Genomic DNA, 27,500 nt, shown 5'->3' with positions numbered 1-27,500 from the left:
GTGAATTTCCTTTCTCCCATCCAGTCGTCAAGGTTTCTCTTGAAGAGGTCCAAAGAGGCACGCTGCTTGACATGTATGGGCAATCTATTCCAGAGTCTGGGGAGTCTCTGGGTCAGGAACCTATCCCTCCAACATGTTTTGTTTATTGTGATGACAAGGTTTAGATCCCTGGAGCATGTAGCTCTGAGGGATTGGGATTTCTTTAAGTGTAGCATGTCCAACAGCTCTGGGTTTGACATGGCCTTGTATGTTAAGCAGAGATCGCCTCTGAGTAGACTATATGCGACAGAGTATAGCTGGAGTTTTTTAAGGCGGTCAGCATAGGGCATCTGCTTTAGGCCTGTGATTCTTTTAGTGAGGTATTTCTGATGCCTTTCCAGTTGTTGCAGATGTCTTGAGAGGTACATACCAAATGGGGCATTGTATTCTATAATGGGTCTAATGAGGGATGAGTACAGTAGGACAATGACCTCCTTTTTTCTGGATGAAAAGCCCTTCGTGATGAGGTGTGCCACATAGAAGGATTTCCTGACTGTTGTGGCGATGTGGTTATCGAAGGTGAGACCACTGTCCACCTGTGTCCCTAAGTCTCTTATCACACTTTCTGTGTTTAGTGTACTGCCACCTATATGGTAATTCATGGATACATGTTTTTTCCCAAAGGGGATAACAATACATTTCTTGGCATTGAGCTTGAGCCCATGGCTCTGGCACCAAGCATCTGTTTCTGTAAGGCCCTTTTGTAGAGTATCCACATCATTTGGCGATTCAATAATGGCTCCCAGTTTGCAGTCATCTGCAAACTTTGTTAGCCAGAGTCCCTTAGTGTTGACCTGTACTTCAGAGAAGTAGATGCCAAACATATGGCTATAACTATATAGGAGGTGTGTGTCTGTATGTATTTTTCTAATAAAGCTTAGATCCTTTAACTCAGTATCAGTTGAAGGTATCACTACAGTTCTGTCACTTATGTACTTACTTGTTTCTTCACTTACTCACTAAAATAACATTAATGGAGGAAGTGTGCCTAGGCTTGGAACAAGGAGCTTTTTGTCCCACTTCACAAAAGTGGTCTGTCTAATACCATAACCTGCTGCAGACATTTTGCCCTCTTACAAGTGAAACATTTCCATATCGTACCATGAATTGTGAACTGATTATGGTGCAGACATTGCTTTATTTTCTGCTAAAAATGGCATGCATTGAATGAAATTACTCCTTAAACTTTGATGTGCAGTGAAAGAGTCTGAAGATCTGGTTGAAAATACAGTGCTGGCTTAATTAAGATGGCATGGTTCAAAGGGTACCACAATTTATTGTCATGGCAATGACTGATTTGTAATGTTTACAGCTTCATTTGAAATGACAAGGGGAGAGGGTACCATTTGAATATAACATAAATTAGGCTATCTGCTTGTACTGCTGTTCTGATTGGTAAGATGATACTCCGATTGATAAATACTTGTAAACATTTCTTTGTGCGGTACCAAAAGTTTGGCTGCCCTGCTGTATTGCTCTGTATATGACATGCACTGACAAATATTCTGAGACATAGGCATGTTATTTTCAAATATGACTTAAGATTTAGGTATATTCCAAGGCATAGGCATGTAATATTCAAACATGACTTAATATTTAGGTATATTCTAAAGCATAGGCATGCAATATTCAAACATTACTTGAGATTTAGGTATATTCCAATGCATAGGCATGTAATATTCAAACATAACTTAAGATTTAGGCATATTCCAAAGCAATGGCATGTAATAGTGAAACTTTACTTGTATTTCAGGTGCACTCCAAGGCATAGACATGTAATATTCAAACGTGACTTAAGATTTAGGTATATTCCAAAGCATAGACATATAATATCCAACCATTACTTAAAATCTGAGTATATTCCAAAACATATGCATGTAATATTGAACCTTAACTTGTGATTCAGGTGTATTCCAAGGCATAGGCATATAATATTCAAAAGGTACTTAAGATTTAAGCATATGCAAAGCATGGGCATGTAATATTCAAACATTATTTGTGGTTCAGGTGTATTACAAAGCATAGACATGCAACATTCAAACATGACTTGGGAATTATATACTTTCAGAAACACTGACATGTAGTACTGACACATTACCTGTTACTCAAGTGCACTCCAAGGCATAGGTATGTTATATTCAAGCATTACTTAAGATGTACATATATTCCAAAGAATAAGCATGTAATATTCAAACATTAATTAAGATTTAGGTTTCCAAAGTATGGGCATGTAACATTGAAAAATTATTTGTGATTCAGGTGTATTCAAAGGCATAGGCATGTAATATTGAAACATTACTTAAGATTTAGGTATAGTCCAAAGCATAGGCATGTATTATTAAAATATTACTTGTTGGTCAGGGATATTATGCAACAGAGACATGTAACATTTAAACATGACTTGGGATATATACACTTTCAAAAGCAATGTCATGTAATACTGAAACATTACTTACGATTCAGGTGCACTCCTAGACATAGGTATGTAATATTCAAACATTATGTAAGATTTAGATATATTCCACACCACAGACATGTAAAATTGAAATGTTACCTTTGATTTAGATGGGTCTATATTACATCGTCGAACTCACAGGAGTTTGAATGATGTAATATCAAACCATGAAGTACGAACCCAAGAATTATGAAAACACAGAACAGTGATTCTGGTACAAAAAAAAAAAAAAAAACACTTACACTTTGAACTTAAGCTAATGTGGGGGGCTTTGCCCCCCACACCCCTCCTACTTAAATATATCTACTCCGAGATTCCACCACAGTAGAGGAAATAGAAAAGCCCCGAAAATGGCCCGCCGATTTTTTTTCCCTTGGAAAAAAATCGGTGCAACGTGGCTTCGCTATTTTTGTATTTTGAACATTTGGGCTCAGCATTACAACTTTCGGACTCCTGTGAGTTTGACATTGTAATATAGATCCGATTTAGATATACTGCAAAGCACAGATCTGAACTATTCAAGCATTACTAGGAATTCAGTTGTTTGGAGAAGCATAGGCAAGTAATATTCAAACATTACTTGAGATGTATGTATTTTCAGAAGCACTGGCACATAATATTGTAATACCGCTTGTAAATTAGGTGTATTCTGTAGACAAGCATAACATATCCAGACATCACTTATGATCCTGGTGGTTGTGAGCTGAAATTGTTTCTCAGAAATATTCTGCTGAAGCATCAGGGTCATAGACTTTATTTGTACTCTACTAGTAAGTAGTACCAAGCATACCTCTCAACCTCTTAGAGCAAGAAATCTGGGCAGCACCATAAATAATAGGGAGATAAAGGTCCAAAAATAGGGACAATTTTTAAATATTGCTCTTACAAACTTAGAAAGTTGATAAAATAACAGGTTTTCTGTTCGCATGAATTTTCTAAAGGGTATGAAGTCTGAAACTCAAATGTCTGTCATTATTTTCTGACTTTAGTACATAATGATGTGCCAATGACTTGCCAGAAAACCACAATTTTATGAGAAATGGACCAAAAATATATGGCATTCTGCAAAAATCTGTACAGTTGAGAGGTATGGTTACTACCCAGGCACATCAATATTCAGGTATTCTTCAGAGTATGCGTGGTACATGTTTATGAAATGGTAGCACAGGTGTAGCTGATTATTTATACACCAGCTTTGAACTTGGTCTGTTACAGGTATGCATGTAGCCTGGAAATGACAAGGGCTTTTGTGAATTGCCTAGGGTCTGGTTTGAGGTTCCTACCATGTACCAGTTATACACAACTCTGATCTTGTTGATGAACGGAGTCTGACATTTGTAGACTATTCTCAGCTGAGATCTTTCAGCCAATTACCTAAACATGCGACTCTGTAAGGCCAGTATCCACAGCTGAAATGGAACAAAAAATACATTGTATAAAGAGAAAGCTATGTCATAATGTTAGCATGCTAACCAGATGAGATTATGGAGTATTATCTGAGTGGAATGCAGTTCTTTGATAACCACTTGAACAGACAGTATTTTGCTAAGTTGAGAATGGTGACTGAGATACACATCATGATGTCATGGATTAACTATGAGCAATTGTATCTCATGTAACTGATATATGGTTAAGCAAACCTAAAATATGTAAAATCTTGAGAATTTACAAGTCAAAATAATGACACTCCAAAACACATAAAACATACAAAACTTTCATTTTGTTTAGGATTCAAGACCCCGTGCAACTCCTGGCATGGAGAGAAACAGATCTCTCTCTCTCTCTCTCTCGCTCTCTCTTTATATATATATATATATATATATATATATATATATATATATATATAGATAGATAGATAGATATACATATATATGTATATAGTTGATAAATATCTAGATAGATATAGAAATAGATATATACAGATATATACAGATACATATTTATGTGTAACTCCAAGGTTGCACTAATTCTGAAAAACTGGACATTGTGAGGGAAAAAAATAACACTCAATGTCTCCCATTGTCCATAGTTGCATTATGGGGTTTGAAATGCTGAACATTAACAGACAGTGGATATTTCTTATTCTAGCTACACACAAAATTCCCCGGATCTAAGCTGTAATTTTATGATAACTAGTAAGATTTTAGAGTTATAGATGCATGAGAACTAGCACATTTTAAAGTTGGCAAAGATACAAAAATAATATGGCAAAGTTTTCTTTTGAAATACCTACTCTATATATTCCAGCAGACTTAAAACCCTGTGTTTTCATCACTTTTGATGATTATATTTTTATTAGCTTGTTATAAATCTAGAAACAGAAGGGTTGAAAATATTTAAATACTAATAAGGGCATAGTGTGGCAAAAAGTCATTTTCTAAGTGTGCAATATTGTTACACTAGTATATCCTGTAACTTGCTTCTGTTAATCCATTTTGCACCTGAACATTGCAATGTTATTTAAAATAAGAGATTTAAAGTATGTTGGTAGATGTAGAGTGAAAATCTACTCAGGTGTGTCATTTAAAAATGCTTGAGCAGATCTTTCATGACTTCAAAATTTAATTTTAATTCAGAGGTAATTGAAGAGGTTCTGGCTTATCCACATGGAGTAGAATTTTTTTTCTTAAAATAGAACATCTGGGAAAATAATTGGATATGTATTTTTAATGTTCTTAAATTAATGGAACTTTATTTTTTCATTAGCTCCACATTTAAAATGCAAATGCAGTTAATACTTTATCTGGTTAGTGCATGTCAACTCTGAAATAGTTTCATGTGTTGGTAATTAAATTAGTTGTGCATTAAACTACTAAGAGTTTTATACCATTCAGCTGATCAGTGCCTCTGTGGGAACATGTTTGCTCAAGTGAAACTGTTTTGTTGCTGTACATTGCTGCTGCTATGGTAGATATTTATAGCAGTGTTAGCTATTATAATGAAGTGTAAAATGTTCATGTTCTGAATGCTTGTGTACTGCAGATAACATTCTGGGGTCTAGATGACTAGTCTGTACTTTATATCATCTCTTTGTATATGAGCTGGCCTGCTGTATATATTGGACTATAATTTATTATCACTTCTAATAAATAATAAGCACTACCTACACAGTGGGCATTAGATGGATAGTACTAAGAAAATGAACTCCCAGGATTAAGGATACCATTTGCTGCTCTGTATCTGTTATTCACGTTTCCCCTCATTTTGTTACATTACCTTCTGCAAGTCTGATGCTGCGGTGGTGCAGCGGTAGCATTGTTGCCCCACAGCAAAAGGTTCTCCCGTTCGATTCTCGGCTGGAGTGCAGGGAGTGCCTCCTGTGTGGAGTCTGCATGTCCTCCCTGCAGTTGGGTGGCATTTGAAAGACATGCGTAAATGGGCTTGCCTTCATTGAAGGTTGGACGTCGAGCTGGCACCTCGGCGTTCGTGAAAATCTACTGCCAATCATTAGTGGACCACAGTTCCGCTGGCAACCCCTAACCGGGAAAAGCTGAAAGACAAACAACAACAACAACCTTCTGCAAGTCTGACAGAATGCATTAAGAATTATTTACTCAACTTATGTTATTTTATAGCTTATTCATGGAAGAGCAGTATAGTGGTTTTCATGTTTTCCCCTTATGTGCTTCCAGTTCTTTGTATTGTTTTCACACATTCAAAGTAAGGTGCTGCCTCTAACCTACATCAAACATCATTGGCAATTATATCTTCATTCTCCATTACATAAATTTATCAGTGCACTCACTACAGTATATTTTTTCCTTATAGATTTTTTTGCCATAGTCACACAGCATTATGTCTGATAGACTTGTTTGTAGAAATGTACCCCTCTTTTCATATTAACCATTTGTATGCTCCCTTTCTCATTCTCCCTTTAGCTCTCTATCCTGTATATTGTGTAAATCTTTTCATTCTAACATCAAATGCTCATCCTGCTTGACAACATTTTGCAGTCATTGTATGCTTATTAATTGTATGCTTATTTATTGCTCATCTTATCAGGCTTATGAGTTTATTTCTTGCACTTCTTGTCAAGAAAGTCTGTTACTTAGACACATAAATATGTAAAAGGCAATATTTTGGTCTCCTTCATTTTTCTATTTAATAACTAGTGAGGATAAACACTTCATAAAGGAAACATTGCTTCCTTCTCTTTCTAAACAAAATTGCTTCAAATTGTTGATTAGTTTTGTATCTTTCTATTCCATACTATGTTAATTGAGAGCCAAAATCAAATTTCTTCTAAAGGGCTACCATTATTTGTTATAGTCTCTAACCCAAGTAACATTTCTTTGTACAACAGATGACTATTTATCCTTTTGCCTTAATTATTCTTATCTATGGATTCTATTGGAGTGCATGGCTTATTCTGGCATTTGTCATGGTCACACAAAATGTCTTCCCTAGAAAACTTTTCCTTGCTACACTTGTTCCTCACTGTCACCAGTTCACTAATGTTCTACATTATATGCCTGTCATTTGATGTAAGTTAGTTTTCAGCAGCAGTTATATAACTTCACTTCTGTGTCCAAAAGTGTTGTTTTGTATCTGTTCAGTTTTATGCATGTCCACAATGCGGCACCATACTTAGCTCTATACAGGACTGCCATATGTATACCCGTGCCGGTCAGTAAATGAGACACTATTGTCAATGTATTAAATAAAATGGACAAGTGCAATTGTTTTGCTGTATATTTGAACCATCTATGGATGAAAACCTTCCAGACAAAATCAGAGGACTTTCACCCTATCCAGGTCTCTGTGATGGCCATTTATCATCCCTGTAGCTAGATGTAATTTACAGCATTTCAATATGTAGACTTACATGCATGCTATCATTACCACTAGATTGTCCTTGGTCCTTTCACTCTGGTTTAAAACTCATCCTTTTATATGCCATGATTGCTTGAAACAAAACTGATCGAATGCATGCACTCTTGCTCCTATATAAAATAGAATGGATCATTCCTGAAGCGTAGATGAAACTAGTTATCTCAAACAATGAAACTGCTATTACTGTTTACAACATTTGTATACATGATTGCACCTATAAATGAATGAATGAATGAGTGGTATTGCTGTACTACTCCAGTCATTGAATCACCCAGAGAATGATACCAAGCCATTTGTTACTCCTGGCAGAAATGCTGTCCTTTTTGATGTACCTACTGACAGGATGGCTAACAAATATTTGAAGATCACTGGCACTTATGCTCACCATAATTATAAAACATTTTCATGGATCAGTGACTATCAAATCAGCGGCTATAATCCTTAGAGACATCAAATGCAACTGAATCCTTGAAGTAAGTATTCTGTCCCAGAAACACATACATTTTGAAGGCTTGGTTTAAGTAATTTCAGCCTTTAGTCATAAATCATGTGGTACAGAGAATAGAGCACTTGAAATGCAGAAAGCCAAAAACAGACAAAAAACCCAGAGAAGATTTCAAAAATTGCTCTTCTCCTTAAAATGTCTTTTTGCAAGGGGGGCAAGCCACCCACACCCACCAAACATATATATACTAACTCCAAGATCACCATACCACGGAGAAAAGGTTATATTCTGAGAAATGGCATCTTGGACATAGTATATGCAAGTCCAATCATTCGGCCATCAGACTCTCTATTTTGGGGCACTCATATCTTAAAATGTGATATTGTAATAGGTTCATAGGTGTGTATTAGGCTAATGGCCCTGGAGCCTTTACAAGCCTAGCTCAAAAAAATTGCCCAGGCACTGTGCCACCCGATGATAGTTCACAGTGCCTCTATCCAGTAGGGCAACTGGAGTGATCCCTGGAGTGAATTTTCTGTTACCCATCCACTCGTCAAGATTTCTCTGAAGAGGGCCAGTGAGGTGCTCTGCTTGACATAAATGGGAAGTTTATTGCAGAGTTATGAACCTGTCCCTCCAGCATGTTCTGTTAATTGTGGTAATGAGGTTGTGATCTCTGGAGTGTGTGGCATGGAGGGATTGGGATTTCTTTAGGTGTAGCATTTCAAGTAGGCCTGGTCAGACATGGCTTTGTAAGTCGAGCAGAGGTCACCTCTAAGGAGATGACAAGACTGAGAACAGCTGAAGTTTATTGAGTCTGTCCATGTAGGACGTGTTCAATAAAATAATGTTTGAAAATAAGGACACATACACAGCTCTGAGACTGAAGACCCATTGAACCACCAGACTCTGGGACTTCTACACATTATATTTCAAATGGTTACTTAGGATTAAATGCTAGCATCACAAACTTTTCTCCTGTGTCAACTCCCATGAGAAATTCTACAAGTTGAGGTTTCTCACTTGTTTTAATACCGTATTCTGTCTCTTCCATTCACTTCTTTTTTCTTCATTTTCTTTAAATATACTTATTTACTTCTTTCTTCTAATTGTCTGCATCAGTCCATTAAACCTCCCACAGGATAGTTTTTGTCTGATGCATTTTCTATTTTCTGTGCACTGCTCATCCAAGATTACGAGCATCTAACAATGTTTTTTCTAAGGAATGTATCCCATTTGCAAGATTTTTTATCACATTTTCTTCTACACAAGTTTGTTAAATTCCAGAAAAAAAATGGGAACAAAACCTTAATATCTACAGCCATAACCTCTTATTTGCAAAAATATGACTTAAAATAATAATTATTACAACAGAATCAACACTGTGATTCAATTAATATGAATATAACCCTGTCTTATACATAAATATAACTACAACAGCAAAGCATCTCACATTTTGATTCCTTATTATTTCAAAACAGCGAAGATGCAACAGGTCTTCTAGGCTCAAGTATCCTTGGCAACAAAGTTCTTTAAAGTGATTCCCATCCTGACACATATTTGTTGACAGTCATTGTGAAGATGCAACTATGCACTTATATTTTTGAGGTCTCCTTACATGCTGATGAATGTCATATAACATGTATCTATTCTTAACCAATGTTTTCATATTATGTCTAATTTGGTGTAATTATTTAAGTTTACTTGTTTTTTGTATTACCTTTAAAAACTGTAAAATCATTATTCTTAAAATGTTTTGTAATGTTTTGGAGCTTTTCTCCCTGTGCCTACACTGAAAATTAGCTCCTACCCAGTCAGACTTTCCCAGTAATCAAATGTCAATAAATAAATAAATAAAACTCAGTGAGAATCCCTCAACAGTGGTTCCCCTTTCAATTAACTGGACAGAACAAGCTTCATCCCATAAGTGTTTACATACATGTGTACTGGGGGTTTCTTTTGTGTTATTCATGACTGTGGAGTTACAACTACAGGGATGTGGGAAGAAAATCCTCCATGAAGGGCCTAGTGGGAGATGCCCATCTGTCAGGAATATTTTGTTTGTTTATTTCCAAGGAAATGGCTATTCAGCTAGGTGACAAATTAGTTATTTCCTTAGGAAGTTAAAAGTAGGAGCTTTGTAGTCAAGTCTGTACTTTCATAAGCAATGATCAGCAGAAAATGCTTTGAAGATGTTATTTTTTAGTCTATTATCCTCAGATATGCGGTGGTACAGTGGTAGTATTGTTGCCTCACAGCAAGAGGTTCTCCTGTTTGATTCTTGGCCAGAGTGTCTTCTGTGTGGAGTCTGCATGTCCTCCCCGTGGTCGAATGGCCTCCGAAAGACATGCGTGAATTGGTGTGCCTTCATTGAAGGTTGGGCATTGGGCTGGCAACTCAGCACCATAAAAATCGACTGCCAATCATTAGCGGACCGGAGTTCTGCTGTGGCGACCCCTAACCGGGAAAAGCCGAAAAGACAAACAACATCCTCAGTATCTATTTGTTGTGCAACTTTGTTTAACAATCCAACTCATTTAAGCAATTATACTTTACATTTTCAGTGATATATGTTTTAGTAAAGTAAGTATTTTAGCCTTCCTTATTTGAGTAACCAAAAATAGCTAATCATCCTTTGTCACAACATGTGCAGCCTCCGATGCCCTCTTACTGGAATACTGTGCTGCTGTCTGCAAGGCCAAGAGGAATGGATGCTTATTACTCTAAGCACATGCTATGATGAGGTCATTCAAACTGCAAACAAGATCAGAAAACAGTGCTCAATTTCTGAGCTTTCCCTTCCCCACCAATAAAACAACTCAAAAACTCTCATCACTTTGTGACCAGCTTTATTAACATGTAAAACACCTTAAACATTCCCATACTGTAAAACAACTGGGCACTTTAGTAACGTCAACAATACATCTTACACAAACAAGACAATGTGTCAGACCACTCACTAAACTGGACATTATAGAAGTCAACCAACTTGTTTCCTCTTCTGTTGCAATCCACTTTGGACTTGGAATTCTCATGCAGTATAGGAACTGGCTTATGCTCACTGATAACAAATCCCAATTTAACTCGAATAAGTCTATGAGAGGTATAGATACTCAACTAATTTTGAAGCATCTCTCTTGCACATATAGAAGTGGCCCACTGCTGACTCTACCAGGCAGTGTAATACCACTTTCATGATCCAATGAGAGTGCCAACTGAAACACCAAGATGTGGGATTGGAGAAGGACCCTACTGCCTCGAACAATTACCAAAGCCCCTGGGAATCGCTGAGATACTACTGACAGATCCCTTAACAAACAGGCAGTAAACCTTCTTTTAGGTATACTTCTAATGTCATTTCCTACCACATGTATCACTAACCTGAACTGCTGTCTTACCTCCTCCAACCCTGGCAACAATTGGAACCACTGCATACCTTTACAGCCACACCAGTGGATTTGCTACTGCACTGACTCTAGGACAAATTCACACCATCAGCTTGCACTTCTGTCCTTCTAACTGCCCAGTAAATAAAAAACAACCCAACATGGCAAAAAGTTTCCTACCTGTAAAAGAAAATGCATATAATTAATACAAACTAGAATAAAATGTATATTATTCCGAATATAACCAAAAAAGGCCCTAGTTGGCCATCTCCCTGCTCATTTAATCACCTCCACAGACCTACCTACCTAGGCCAAATCAGACCCCCTTCTTATTCTGGAGGAAAGAATAGCATAATTATCCACTGACACTCCTTGAATTCTCAAAGCCATCCTCACCCACGACTCAAATTTCCTAGCATCCACCCAATTTTCTTCAAACCCCCCTAAAAAAAACCCTCTGTGCATTTACTGTATGAATCACTTCAACCCCAAGCCCATGCCGGTAGACAAAATAAATGCACTCTACTCCTTGATAATGCCTCCTGCTTGTTGTCAGCCTTGTCATCAGTGTTTGATCATCTTAGCCAAATCAAATCCCCTGTTGAAGTAATCCTGAGGTTGTCCCATGGCAAATAAGCAAATACTCACTAACTTGGTATGCTGCAATATACATGACAACCACCAAAGTGGTCCACAGCACATGAATAAAATAAGAATAAGTCACTTTGTGCAATCCTGCCAACAACGTCGGTGACATATGCTTGCCTAATGGTAGCCTCCTATCCCCTTTTCTTGCTCACACCTTTTCCCAGCCCTTCAACAGCCTCAGTATCATCCATTCCTTAGTGACATCCCGTAAACCCAACAATTTTGCTGCTGCATGTAATGCTGTAAGGTGTGTCCTAGCCATCGGGACTGCCTCATCAACCCACCACTTCTCCACTAAAAATCTCAACACTAATATACTTAATCTACTAACAAAATGCTTACAAGCCATCAAAGCCTTACTTTATGTTTTCCAAGTAGCCTTAGACCACGATTGCTGAACCAGCCAACTTGTTATGCTTAACCAATCTCCTACAACCTTGCTGGAAGAATAGTGTGACTTACCTGAACTCTGGGTGACAGCTGCTGAAATCTGCAAAACTTAAAGTGGGACAGACTATCAGCCAAAACATTGCAATGGCAAGAAATATGCAAATATCCAGGGAATTGTTATGGCTAGGCTTGCATAGGCCCTAGGGCCAATAGCCTAGTACCAACCTATGAACCTATGAAAAAGAAAGGTCCATTTTTAAATAAAGCAAAACAATCTTCCTGAGTAATCCTTGTACCCATCTGGATTTCACCATCTTCCTAGCCAACACTTTTTACTGCAAAGTTATCTGAATGAAATATCATCCTCCTGTTCAGAAAGTCCTCCTCCCACACCACCAATGATGTTGAAATTGGTATCCCTTCAATACCTGTCAGCCCACACATCTGGCCAGGCTTCAGCAAGCCACCTGCTAACAAAACAGGGTCCCACACCTAGCCCTCCTACTGCTTCATAAACAGGTCGATATTCAGTTATGCAGTAATGTTGTATTGCCAAAACACACTCTGTTAAAGTGCTGGATAACTCCAGCCAAATAGACATGTCTTCCTTGACTTGCCTGCCTACCCTTATCAAATGATACTTTCTCCTCATACTAACCCCAAAGAAATTGACCACAGTTCTCATAAATGTTTAACCCAGACCTACAGCTCCGCATGCAAAGTTAAGGCGTCCCAAACCCTCCATCACCTCCTAAATCCTTATCTTTTCCATTTCCACCATTGACTCTACCCTACCACTTACTTACTCCATTGTGCCATATGGCAGCTTGAACATTTCCAGGTCTGAGTCAAGATCTAATCCCAAAAGGGTTAAAGTCTTGGCTGGACCCTCAACTTTGTGCTTAGCCAATGGCATTCCCAGTTCCACACACAACTGCTCAGATACCCTCATTCCCTTAACCACTATTTCCTTTCCTTGCATGATCAACAAAACTTGCCAACTGCCATTTGCTGCCACACCCAGTGCAACACCAAGCTGAACTTTTCAAAAGTGGTATACATGAATGTACATCTCATTGGCATAGACTTGACAAAGTAAAACTTCCCATTGAGATGACAGTCCAAGGTAGGACAATCCTACTTCTCCACTGGTAATGACCTAAAGGCTGACTCAATATCCATCTCCCTCACTGCCTCATCCAAAGATGAATACTGAGCTTTAATATCTGATCTAAGAATATGGGCATTGACGGAATAGCCTTCTTAGAAGAACAAGTGATGTATTAGCCTAAATTCCCCTAGGGAATTTTGGGCACCAATTCCAGTCAGTGTATCCAATATGTACTAAATGAAGGAACAGTTTTTTAATATCTTCTCCTTCCTTTATTCTGACTTCAAATTCTTACAGATATGAACCAAACCACGCACCTTACATTTTACCACAAATCCACATTGAAACACCCTACCAGCTCCTGAGACACCTCCTTATTAGGGTAGCCCTGAGGCAGATACTATAGACAACTCACATTAATAAGTGAATGCACTGGCCCCTCAACTGGTTCCAGTGCAGAAGAGTGGATTTAATAGTACCCTTCTATCCCCTCCTTCCTCTTCCTCCAACCTCCACACCTTTCCCTGCCCAGTACCATCAACTCTCTTCCCACTCAACACATCCTTCCTCCAGCACTTGATGGCAGGATGTTGACCTGCACAATGAGTGCACATGTGCAAGAATCACCAAACTCACCTTCCCATATTGAAAGCCCAACATGTTTTCACCTGATTCCCAATATTTCTGGATGTTCCCTGACTGCACTACCCAAACTATCCAGCATGGTCCCATTCCATGTATCAGGGTGACTATGATCCCACGATAAGAACTTATCCATAACTTTGAGCTTATGAAAATGTTGATTGTACCATAGCAGGGCATTACCAAACTTGAGCCTCTGTGCCTCCCTAACCATTAAAAAGTAAGACAGCAGTGGTCATGCCTGCTGAGGCTCCTTTTAAAGAATAACAGCCTAGAAATAAATAGATCCCCATGCTTGATTGTCTCAGATCTTCAGTTGATACCTCCCCGCACCTCCGTTCCCCAATGCAGCCAGGGCTGCTGTGAGATCCTTGACCCCAGGTGACTCAATGTTTGTAAACCACTGAACATCCTCAGCATCTGTGAGATCAAAAACTTTGACAAAATCTCCCAGCTAAATATTCTCTTTTACAACCGGTGGGATGTGCTCTATAATAAAGGTTGCTTTACCAACTGAACTACTTGGCAAAATGAAATGTAAAACCATGTCTGAACTGGCTTCCACTAGCTGAATCCCTGTGCCTAACACTCTGGTTCCTAGAAATAGAGGTAAATCCCTGTTTTCCCCTCATGCACCACTAATCCCTGTCAACTCTAAGCCCTTTTGTGTTTCCTCCGGCCCCTCACCTAAGCGCTCTATCTTGCTTTCAGGTCCAATCATTTTCTGGAATGTGCACCATCACCCAAACTCAAATCATGCACCAAAGTAAGTAAGTCACAATCTGAAATAATATTTCCTAAGTGTCTTTATATATTAAGATTAGTACCTGTCAGTTGCTGATGTGACATTGAAGCCACCTCGATCAAGCACCTCTGCACCCTTCATGCCAACTCCTGTAGCTCCTCAGGATACATCTCTGCCACAGCCCTTTGTGATCCTCTGGCTTCCATAACTGGCCGCTCCCCACTACCTCTTCACTTCTGTACACCCCTAGCCAATTGATCCTGGACAGCATCCTGCTGCATTTACCCCTTCACATGCACCCTCTAAAATAACTCATCTTCATGTGATACCAGTTCTTGCACTTCTTTGCTAGATCCTTCATTTGTATAATCCTGCAATAAAACAAACACAGCATTGCACCAGAAAACCTGCAACATTCAAAAGTACTATCCCCTCCTTTAACCAGTGAAATTGATTTACCCCTTGTCAGGCCCCTGTAAATACAATCCCTGTTCTCTATGTATTAATTTATCTTTTTTTTTTTTTTTTTTTGTAAATATATAACAGGTCGGTGTCCATCCTGTCTCCACTCTCATTGTAAAAATTGGAAAAAGAAACAACACTGAGGGAAGGAGAAAGGGTATGCCCAACAAAGACAGATACATAAACACACAGTTTTTATTTAGATTTATAGATATATCTGTAAATCTGTGTATTTCTCTGTTTCTCTCTCTCTCTCTCTCTCTCTCTCTATATATATATATATATATATATATATATGGGTCTACTTCATTTGATCAACAGGCCATTTGATGGAAACCCATTTGATCGAAATTTCATTGGATCGAAAACCAGTATTCAAGGCAAATAACAGGGATTTGTCCCCCTCCCCAATGTCGTGTGACCCTGGAGTTGGTATATATAGCTGGGGGGTGTGGGGTCTAAAATGTGTATCTTTTGTTTTATTCTCTTCTTTTAAAGGAAAATAGGTAGCAGGCTGCACCCCCCACATACCCCCTAACTATATATGCCAACTCCAGGGTCGCACGACATTGGGGAGGGGGAAAAATCCCAGTTTGATGCCTTGAATACTGGTTTTTGATGAAATGAAATTTTGATCAAATGGGTTTCGATCAAATGGTCTGTCGATCAAATGAAGTAGACCCATATATATATATATATATATATATATATATATATATATATATATATATATATATATATATATATATAAAACATCCGTTCCTGAATTTGCTCTATAACTAATTTTAATCTGCCTCTCTGGTGTGAGAATAGAACTCCTGACCATGTGTTTCCTAATCTAGTATATTCCCTGTTGAACTACTGCTCTGTTTAACTTGAAATGTTACTCCAGGGAGGAATGGCATGCAGTGACCCACTAATGCTTGTGAGATTCTCTGTTTCTCTCGTTTCTTTTTTTTTAATTAAATGTGAGGGCATCAACCTATATCTCTTCTCTGTTTTTTTTTTTTTTTTCATAAAAAAAGCTGAGCAATATAATAGTCACTATAATAGCCAATCCATTTGTGCACTATTGTGTGATTAGGCAATAACCAAATAGTAATCAGGACTGGCATTCAAACTCTGTACTTTGTGTCAGTGATGTAAACACCTTAAACTTGACTCAAACCTAGTGCCCACAACTTCCACTCACTCCCTTGATCCACAATTGCGTGACAGCCAGTGCCTGGAAAGCTGCACACACTCATTCATGAAATGTCCATAAACATGGTGTTTTTTTTTTGTTTTTTTTTTTTTTGTTTTTTTTATAAAACTGCATCCTGTGCAGTCTGCTGTATCATATGAGCAGATCGCTCTATTCTCTGACTGTGTAACTTCAACTCCATTGAAACAGTATTTTTTGAAAAAAGGCAGTTACTCATCCTTGCATATGAAAAAACTAACTAAATTAAAAAGGTTGCCATTGCAAAGCAACCCTGTGCATGACCAACAACTTCCTTAACATCAGCGTCAGGATGCACTCAGGCAGTCCTACCATACTATTTCCTTAAATGAACCAGAACATCAGTCTAAACTGGCCTGCTATCACCCCTGTTCAGCAATGTACAATGCAACAGCCTAAAGTTAAGTATCTTCTGCCCCAGAAAACCCTATTCTCTAAATATTGCTGTTATCATATTACAGAAGCAGCCAGCTACCAGGACATGCACCACATGCAGCTCAGCAGATATAAGGGCCGAATTCTGAGTGCACCCCACACCCTAGGGATCCATTACAAACACTGAGGGGGCCACAAATATCCAGACAACTACAACAAAAGAGATTCTAGGCCACTGAAAAGGAGAACCTGACTTCCAGCCTCCCTACTGCAGAAGTAGCTACCATCAAAAATATATAATAATAATAATAATAATAATAATAATAATAATAACAATAATGGGCTCCCCACACAGTTGATCCATACTTAGTAAGCTAGAAAAATACTTACTATCTACCCCAGCTCAACCCTTAGTATCACCTCCTTCTAAAGTAAAGCTAACAAAACTTACCTCCTTTGTGACAGAAAATACTTAGAACCATAATTAATGAACCCTAACTGATAGCCTGGATGCTACAAGCTGGACTACACAACACAATCTGCAGTGCCAAAGAGAACTGCCCTCTTTTTTCTGCACATACCTTGTGACCTCACCCAAATCCCCTTCCCCCCAACCTCCAATCCTTTCCTAGCTTAAAATGACACCCCAGCAACAAATTAGTCTGCCAGACAAACTCTGTGTCTACTCAAATAGTTTTAAGAGTGAATTACTCAAAAATATGTATTAATCTAAGTATCTTTTATTAATTCTGAATATCTCCTCAAAATAGGTGCAGCCATGGGAATCATCTGAAAATGAATCTCAGCTGTACAAATACTAGGCATAACCATTCCAAATAAAAACAAATACAGAAGGAGAAGAGTGTGTTTCCTGAGTAAAGTTGAGAATAATGTCTTTATTTTATTAGCGACTTTCTTGTCGCAGTTAGCTACGATGATTTTTTATATAATGGTATGGATTGCTTTTTCAATATCTTCTAAGTATTTTTTAAATAATAGAGAGTGATGTAACTGAGCTGCATGAATCTTCTCAAAATATGATCATCCATGAAATTATTTCAGGTATTTTAATTTGTTGTAGCACTGAAATGATATGAACTTTTCCTGTAGTAAACTAAACTGCTACTAGATGTATAGTTATTGTCTTGCTGAGGTGCAGCTAGACACTTAGGTGCTGTCTCTTACGTGAGAGGCACAGCAAATTCAGATATATCAGCCAGCTTTCCTTTTGAGAACTCTGTACATCCTTATGTTATTTCTTCTTGATATTTTCCCCCAACATTATTTCTGACTTACAAATGCTGTTTTGCAAGACGTTTGGTGATTTAAAACCTGATAAAAGCACTTACCAGTAAATGATGTTTTACTGGCTTTTGCAACTGTGGTTCTCATCCTTTGCTGCTAAATTTTGCTTTTCTGGTTGGTGAAATTTTGCTTTTTCCTTCTAAGAAGAATCTTTTCCACTGAGATTTCTGCTAGGAGTTTCAGACATTAACTATAGCTGCTTTTTTTAGATTAAAAACTCACTGTGAAAACTTTGTACATCTCAGCAAGCATTTTTGACAATTTAAAAAAATGTTACCAAACACATATACAGCCAGTTTCTGTTTACTACCATAATTTAATTAAACCAAGAAATGTAAATATATTGAAGTAATTCATTCCTCAGCATCATTAGTAGTTACAAACGTTTATTTTCTTCTGATTGAATCCATGTTGTGCCTGTTAAAAAGGTAGACATTGTGATCCACCAGCTGTAGAAATTGCAGATTTTCTTTTTGTTGGTGCTATTCTTGATCATAACAGATTACAGGGACTGTGTTGGTGTTGGGAATTATTTTTTATAGTGCAGCATAGCTCTACAGAAGTTGAACAGACAGAGAAATACTGATTTTATTAATTTGCCTATTGAAAATACATTGATAATTTTTTATTTATTTTTATTTATCATTTTTGTTGACCGGGAAAGTCTGACTAGGTTCCACAGAGCCTGTTTTCAGCGGAGGCCCTGGGAGAAATGCTCCAGATGCATGTCTTTGGAATGTGGGAGGAAACCAGACTACCCAGAGGAAACCCAAGCGAACACAGGGAGAACATGCAAACTCCACACAGAAGGCACCCCAGCCGAGAATCGAACCAGAGAACCTCTTGCTGGAAGGTGACAAGGTTAACCACTGCACTACTGCGCCGCCCATAATGACATTAAGAATGATAGGAAAATATATTACGAGATGGCAGAAAACACAACTTTCTCCTCGGGAAGATGTATCTCCATTATTAACGTTATTACCAGCATTTCCATCATACCTCACACTGCTCAATAACCAAGTCAATTTATTGATATTTGTCACTTATATTAATCTAGTGCATGCAGAATCATGGCAGTGAAGAAAATGCATCAAAATACTAAACTAACGTGCTAGGAAGATAGAAGAAAACAAAATATAGAGAGGATGAACTTTCTCTATAGAATAAGAAAGTGAAGCAATGGGGAAATTAGTAAGGAGGAGACAAGCCAATATGGGTCGCAAAGAAGAGAAACAATGATGAGAGACTCTGCACTGGAGTTATAGTCTTAATCTATCTGAGTATTCTTAGATTTCATTGTAGATTATTTGTTTAAAATTCTATTTTCTGTAATACTTTGACATTTTTATCTCAGGTGTGAGGCATGGTGTAGTAACTGAACTGATTATTTTTCTATTGAGGTGCTGGGGAGTTTAATATGCACAGGAATATTTTGTTGAAGTTAAATTAGTGGGTCTTATGACAGTATTTTAATTGTTCCAGCTGCTATCCTTCAGGAGAAACAATACGGTTTCCCTATTGAACTTGGTAGTACTTCTGGCTATTTATTTATTTATTTTTGTTTATTGGGAAAGTCCAACTGGGACATAATCCTTTTTCAGTAGCGGATCAGGGAGAAAAGCTCAACATTAAACAGCAGTTTTGATATATACATAATATACAGTTACATGATATTAGATGTATATATACATATAAATATGTATATATATAGAGATAGCTAGACAGATTTGTGTGTGTCCGTGTGTGTGTGTGTGTCTGTATGTGTGTGTGTGTGTGTGTGTGTGTGTGTGTGTGTGTGTGTGTGTGTGTGTGTGTGTGTGTGTGTGTGTGTGTGTGTGTGTAAAGGCTTTACAATAGCTTACATATATCTTTATATTCAGAGCAATATGCATAGCTTGCATGGGTATATACAGTATTGATCATTCATTAGTAATAGATACATGCAGAAAGTGAGAAGTAACATTGCAAAATATATTGCAATATTACCTGCTTCAGTATTTTACATTGGATGTTTTTTGTATTTTGCTATGTTTCTGTATGGCAAAGTCAGGACTGGTTTATAATCACTAAGTATGCCAGATATAATTCCTGTTTGGGCCATTTTACTGGGATCTGTACTTAGTGTCCAGTCCAAAATGTTTTCTTTTTCAGTAACTTAATTACTTAAGAACTTAAGTACTTAAGGGTTATAATTATTAGCTATGTTAATCAATATATACTGATAGCAGGGCTAAAATGAGTACACTTAGGCCAATCAATGTTAAGATCATCTAGAAGTATCATTTCTAGTAATAAATTTCTAGTTATCCAGGATTATCTGCCATTAGAGAATGATTTGCCTGTACTAGAAGATCTATGTAATACTGATATACATATAGAGTTTTAAAGATAATTTTAAGGGCAGTTACAAGGATTACAGTTCTGTTGGTGTTTGGTATTTGTGTAGGATGCAATGCAAGGTTAATGGGCTTTTGAATATATAGTGGCTATGTCACCAGCTCTTATACTAGTATGATCATTAAGAATTATGTCATAGTCAACAGGCAGTATTTTATCATCTTGTGTATGTATGATTCAAGCCTGGTTTCTGTTGTGATTATGTTGGGCGTAGACTGATACCCAGCTGTGCAAGTCTGTTATTTTATTTCACATAATATGGTCATTTATATAACATTATATGATAATAATTATACTTGAGGTTATGTCATCAGACCAAAGATTTATGTTCTGGACATTCGGGTGAAGAAGTATTCTAAAAAGTCATCTGATCACTACTTAGTAAGAAGAGTCATGTGGTTCACACAGTAAGTCTGAAAACCCAATTTACCTAAACATAAAGCATGGGTGTCCTGGGAATGGTTAATACATGCTTATGTTTACATAATTTCATCTCCCACCACCAGAAGATCGTCTTTCTCTTATATAAAGAAAGAGATCAGTCCTGTGGAATCCATATAGTACACTAGCCAAGACCTCAGCAGCCAAGGTGGTGACAAGGATTTGCAGCTGAAGGAGGACTTGTGGTCACTGTGAAAAACCTTAGACTAGCTGCTAGATACCCATGGTATGGAAAGCTGGCAAGTCCAATAAAGGGTCTTTTTACAGGCCGGGAATCTAGCAGAAGTGAAGCCCTGACTGTGAGAGCAGTTTAGAAGACCATGGAAAATGACTTTCATATGGCCTCAGGAAGTTACTGCAAACCATTGCAGCCAATGCAGCAAAGTGTTTTTAAAGATCAGTCTTGCATTAAATGCATTATTAATATATCTACTATTACTTTTAATGCTTTGTAACCAGTTTTATAAATGTTTGTAAGATTTAACAGTACAATGTTTATAAAAGGGTACTGTTACTGTACAAGCTAAATGATATTTGAAAATGTATCTGAGCCTTTGGCCCAAGTTATGAATGAAACAGGCTCATCCACTTTTCCAGGCATCTTGTTAACAAGCAAACACATAAATATATTTGGAGAGTGGAACATTACACAGTTTGTTCGAGGAGAGAAATGAATCCCTTCACAGAGGGTATGGTTGGAATGTAGAAGAAACACTTTGAAGAATTGGCATGCCCTTCTTTGCAGGAGCAGTGTTAGAAACAGTGGTGGAAAAGCTTTGATTTCTGTAGGCCATCTTGCTCATGAGAAAAGATATTTCTTTTGTGGAAAAAAGTTGTATGAATTGATGACATCTGTCTTAAAAAGGAGGCATTTAATATTGTTGGGGTATCAAAGTTAATATTTTTATGTTTTTTTTTCATTCTATTATATTATAGACTTGGGTGGTTGTATTTATTTTTAGAAACAAAGACAGCTTATTTTCCCATTGAAAAGTATCATGTCCCTAAACTCCTTGCTAAAATCTACATAGCTCTATTGGAAAAAGACATCATCCACATTTGATTCAGGAGGGGCAATATGGAGCCTGTCCTGACAGTGGAAAAACAAATCAGCTTTTATTTTTCTTTGAACTATTTCAGAGGCTATGTAAGTTTTCTTTTATGGTCTGCTTATGTTTTCTGGACCTGGTGAAGATCTTTTCATTTATTGTAAACAATCTGAGGAAAATCATTCAGTTTGCCTTTAAGCTTCTGAGCAAACGTCAAATTCCAAATTTGTTTGACAGTCCTACAGACCAAAGTTGCTTTTCTGTTATAAAGTATAACCATAGCCATATTTTTACTTGGCAGAGTGTGTACTCTCCTCCTTTGTGTCGTGGTGCTTGTTGATTATCTGCCCAAAATAGGGCTTATTTTAATAATTCTTCCCATAATGATTTCCTCTTTTGTCTCATTTAATAAACTACATGGATAACCCCTGTTTAAGAACATGTCTAGAACTTTTGGCCAGATATATTAATACTTACACTAAGTGTACAAGATATGTATTCAAGAACATCCCTACAACATTTTTTGTGCTTTCTAGTCACTCAGAAAGATTACACTGAGTGTACATGTAGTCTGCACTTTGTGGTAACATATGAATCCCTGTCGAAATTTATTGCTGCAAGAAAATCAGTTAGAAAACTGAAATTAGGAGGAAGAAGATGTGAGTTATGCCTGTGTTTTCTGTTCATTCAGAGTAGTGTACACTTAGTGTAGGTGTTATTGAATCTCTGGATTTGTTTAATTCACCTATCAACACAGTGTCATCATTAATAAGTCTAGCCAAGAGTACTATTTGCTCTTTGACTATGCTTCGCTTTTAATGATGGGGTGACAGGCATCAAAGTGTAAACAGGAATTTGGGAACTTCTCGTTGTAGAAAATACTGGATGTAAATCATAGATTAGTGCAGTCTTTCCCTATGGAAATATCCAAGTAGTCAAACTTATGCAAACTGTACTGGTGAGTAAACTTCAAATAATGTGTGGTATTGTTTACATTTATTTAACATTTATTTACTGGGAAAGTCCGACTGGTCACAGGTCCATTTTCAGCAGAAGCCCAGGGAGAAAATCTCCAACAATATGAAAAACAAACATTAGACCACAAGAAGATTACAGAGTAGAGGTCAACAACGAAAGTACACATTGCAAATATAAATAACCGAAAGAGATTACACCTTAACAATTTTAACAAAATTTGTACATCAAAGGGTATATGGTATACAAACTACACTAGCTTATATAAATAATAAATACAAATAATTAATAAAAAGTAAAAGTTACATCACACCTTCTTTCCAAAAAATAAGAGTACTATCCAAGAACCTGTAATATGCATAGAAAACAACCACAGACTTCAGGGCTGAATACATCATTTTCTCCCAGGCTGCTAAAATTGAATACTTATTAATTTAACCAGATTGCTCTCTGTGTTGGTTGCATCAGCTCCAGCCGTTCCATAATCAAAACCTTTGTTATGCTGCATATTGATTTATCAATATCTTTTTAAGATATTCTGAGCTGCAAATAGTTGCAGATGTATTACTTCATTTCTGAAGGCAGTAATACTTTTAGTTTGTTAATTCAGTGAAAAGTTTCAAATGATGTTTGCTGGCAGCTATATCCAATCATACCTCTCAATTGTCCAGACTTTTGTACCATATCTTTGTTGTATTCCTCATAAAATGAGTGGTTTTCAGTAAAAAACATTGAGGACTTAAGTCACTAAATAATGTCAAACATTTAAGTTTCAGACCTCACATTTTGCAGAAAATGCATACTAATGGATAACCTAGCATTCCAGCAACTTTCTAAATTTATTCGAGCAATATTTAAAATTTGTCCTGATATTGGGCGTTTGTTTCTCCATTAGTTTTACCTTTGTCCATATCTCTTACATTAAGAGTTTGAGAGGTACGTATCCAATAGCCATGCTATCCTGAGTCAATAATTTAGAGTATAAGAATCACTTTAGTTTCTGGATCACTTAATGAGTGAGTTATGATAGGTAATTAGCAATATTCAAGTAAGCACAAATTGTTGATGATGCATTCTTCAGTAGGAGTTAAAGAATGCTAACAGCACTAAAAGCAGTAGATAACATTATTATCTATTATGTTCTGTTATGTGCATTATTGTATCAATAGAAACTCCACACTATCACTGAAGTCTGCATTTGTATTTTTTAGCACACTCACTCACTCCTGACCTGTACTTCCACTGCCTAAAATAGCCAGAACTAATAGTTATGTATTAATTATGTATTTATTGACATTTGATTACTGTTAAAGTCTGACTGGGTAGAAGCCCATTTTCAGCAGAGGCCCTGGGGAGAAAAGCTCCTAATTATTGCAAAACATTTTAAGAACAATAAATGTACAATCTTCAAAAATAAAACAAACCCATCTTCAGTTTAAATAATTATAACTTATAACAAATTGCACATACTTTAAAAACATTGGTTAAGAATCAATACAAGGTTTATGATCATTTAATATTTAGAGAATTTTTAGACAGTTTGTAGAGAAATTAAAGGTAAGTTAATCTAATATAAATAGGAATTGCAATATGAAGTGAGGGAAAAACAGGCTTATGATATATTTAGAGAGTAAGTCAGGGAAGATAATTAGATAGCAGAGGAAATAACTGAAGATGGGCGAGTAAGGAGGTATAAGGAATGAAAACTTATCTGTTTACGTTTAAGGATATAGTTTACCCTCATTTTGAGCAAGAACAGAGACAGATTTTAGCTAGGAATTCTATCAGAATGGTTTTGAAAGATGGGAGGAAAGGTATAGACCTGATGGATTCAAGTAAGTAGTTCCAGACTTAGCAATCTTGTACAAATACAGATAATGCCCAGCAGATTTGTTAGGTTTGTAGACAGAAATGAGGTTTTGGTCACTGCACTGCAATGACCAAACTGGAACATATATATTTGTGTAGAATGTTTTTAGTGCTGGATAGACAGATGGATGCTGGATAATTTTATAGATGGTAATACGTTGTGTATATTTTAGTTGATGTGCTAGTTCTAACCAGTTAAGGCTTTTCAGTGCTATACAGTGGTGGGTTCTAAAAAAGGTATTTGCTGAAAATTTAGTAAGTTTAGCGACTTTGTTTTAGCATTATTTAAATTTTAATTTTTGTGAAGCCTGGAGGTTAGTAAGGATGGGAACACCATAAAGAAGGGGGGGGGGGGGAGATGAAGTGGCAAGTGTAGTTTTACTTGCATCGGTGAGAACGTTTTTGGCTCTGTAAAGTATCCCTAGTTTTTGATGAGTTTTTCTTATGCAATTTTGCATATGCAGGTCGAATGTAAGATTATCATCAACTATTGCCCCTAATAGTTTGCTATGAGAAGTGACTTCAATGGCTGTATTATCAAGAGAGAGGACCTTACATTTTGTTTTTTGTTTTTTTTTAAGAGACAGGGATTTGGTGAAAAGTAGTAGTTTGGTCTTTTTTGGGGTTGTGCATGAGTTGTAAGTTATGAAGCCATGTTTTTCTAGCTGTTAAAGCTTCCTGAGTAATTTTTTTGGAGGTATACAATGCTGTCAGATGGGCAAATGAGAGTAGAATCATCTGCATATTATATTAGAGTGGCTTCTTGTGTGGAAGTATAGAGGGTATTGCTGAAAACATTAAAGAAGAAGGAACCAAGGCTAGATCCTTGTGGTACACTTGTGGTGACTGGGAGGTAAGGAGAGAGTGTGGTGTGCCATATTACTGACTGATACCTATTGGACAGGTAGTTTTTGAACCACAGAAGGGTGGGCTGGAAGAGTCTAATGAGGACAGTGAAGTAGTAGTTTCCTGTGACAAACTGTGTCAAAGGCTTTAGATAAATCTAGAAGTAAGGCAGAAAGTAATTTGCCATTATGTCTAGCTTTATTGACAGTATCTTTAAAGGTTTGAAGGGCAGTGCAAGTAATATGGAAAGAATGGAAGCCATGTTGTGTAGTGGATAGAATTTCTTCCTGCAGGAGATAGTCTAGCGATTGTTTTTTAATACATTGTCAAGTATTTTGATGAGGGGAGATAAGATTGTTATAGTTCTAAAGTTATTAATGTATTTTGTGCAGAGGGATAATGTGTGACTTTTTCCAGAGAGAGGGAATGTGGGATTCCAGGATTGATCTATTTATAAGGATTGAGACAGGGTAGGCAATTGGCTGCTATTTTTAGGTACTTGCTTGGAAGAGCATCAGCTATAGAAGAGCACCATTTAAGTTTGTTTAAGAGTAGTTTTATATAAGATGTGGGCACAGGTTTGAAGGTGAAAGTGGATGTGGTGATATATGATTGTTGGGCAGGGCTGGGATTAGCTGTTGAGGAATCCTTGGTTAGAGATCCTATGCAATCTATAAAATAAGAGTTGAACTGTGTTGTAGTTTCTAGTGGTGGGTTATTGTGATAGGGGTATGGGTTGAATTTTTGGCCGGGATGTACTATTTCTTTAATGGATCCCAACTAAGGCTATTACTTAGTTGTGTGAAACCATATAATAATAATAATAATAATAATAATAATAATAATAACAACCATTCCCTACCACACCTATAGCCAGTCTGTGATCTTGTCACTTAAAAACAAAATTTCAAGTGTGGAAATGAAATACAGATGTACAGATATGGTGTTAAAGTTCTGTGGTTGAGCATCTATAAAAGGCACATTGAAAACTGTACTATTTACATTGAAGAAAATACACTTTTTTTTAAATGGTAACCTAAAAAATCACCATAGACATATATTACACAAGCTGAATTAAACAAAACAATACTGCAATGAACAGCTTCTTAGAATGAATTTATTCGAATGTATAGCACTTTTGTTCATCGCACTTTTAATAAATTCATAAAAATTGTTAAACGTACTCAACTTCATTAACCTATACAATGTCATACTAATCAGATGACCAAATTTGAACCAGTCAAATAACATTCAATTAAAACATCAAGTTAAAATATCCTTTTAAAATATTAAAAAGCATACTATAATACTATTTTAATGAAAATATCAAAAATATTGTGCTAATCCAAAATTATCTAATTCACCCTTTCCAATTTTACTGCACTAAAACATAAAACACTATTACTGAAAATAAATTCATTAAAACATGGTGCACATGAAACATTTAATAAAAGTAACAACTGTCAGTTCAAGGTTGGTGCAGAAAACAAAAGCACTAAACTTTTGAATAAACTTACTCCAAGAATGTTACTTGTTGCAGTGTTTTTTTTTTCTTTAAATACCCAAGCTTGTACATCAGAAGCAGACACAGTGCAGCCCTTTGCTTTACATTTCATGCACTCACAGCTCTCTTCATGAGTAAGTTATACTTAGGTCACTGTATACTTAGCCTTTTTAAGTGCAGGTTAATCCAAAAAGTATACTGTACCATAGAAAATGTGATGACTTTAAATACTTAAAATTCACATACTCCTCCAAAAAAAGAAAACATAAGTGACTTATCTGGCTATCCTGAAAGATTCACATAAGCACTCCGGCTTCACAAATTATTAATTTGTTATCAGGTTGCTGAATTTGTAGAA

The sequence above is a fragment of the Protopterus annectens genome, chromosome 13.part0 (assembly GCF_019279795.1).
Source record: "Protopterus annectens isolate FY-2018-M chromosome 13.part0, PAN1.0, whole genome shotgun sequence".
Lineage (NCBI taxonomy): Eukaryota > Metazoa > Chordata > Ceratodontiformes > Protopteridae > Protopterus > Protopterus annectens.
Note: the sequence above shows the minus strand (reverse complement) of the source record.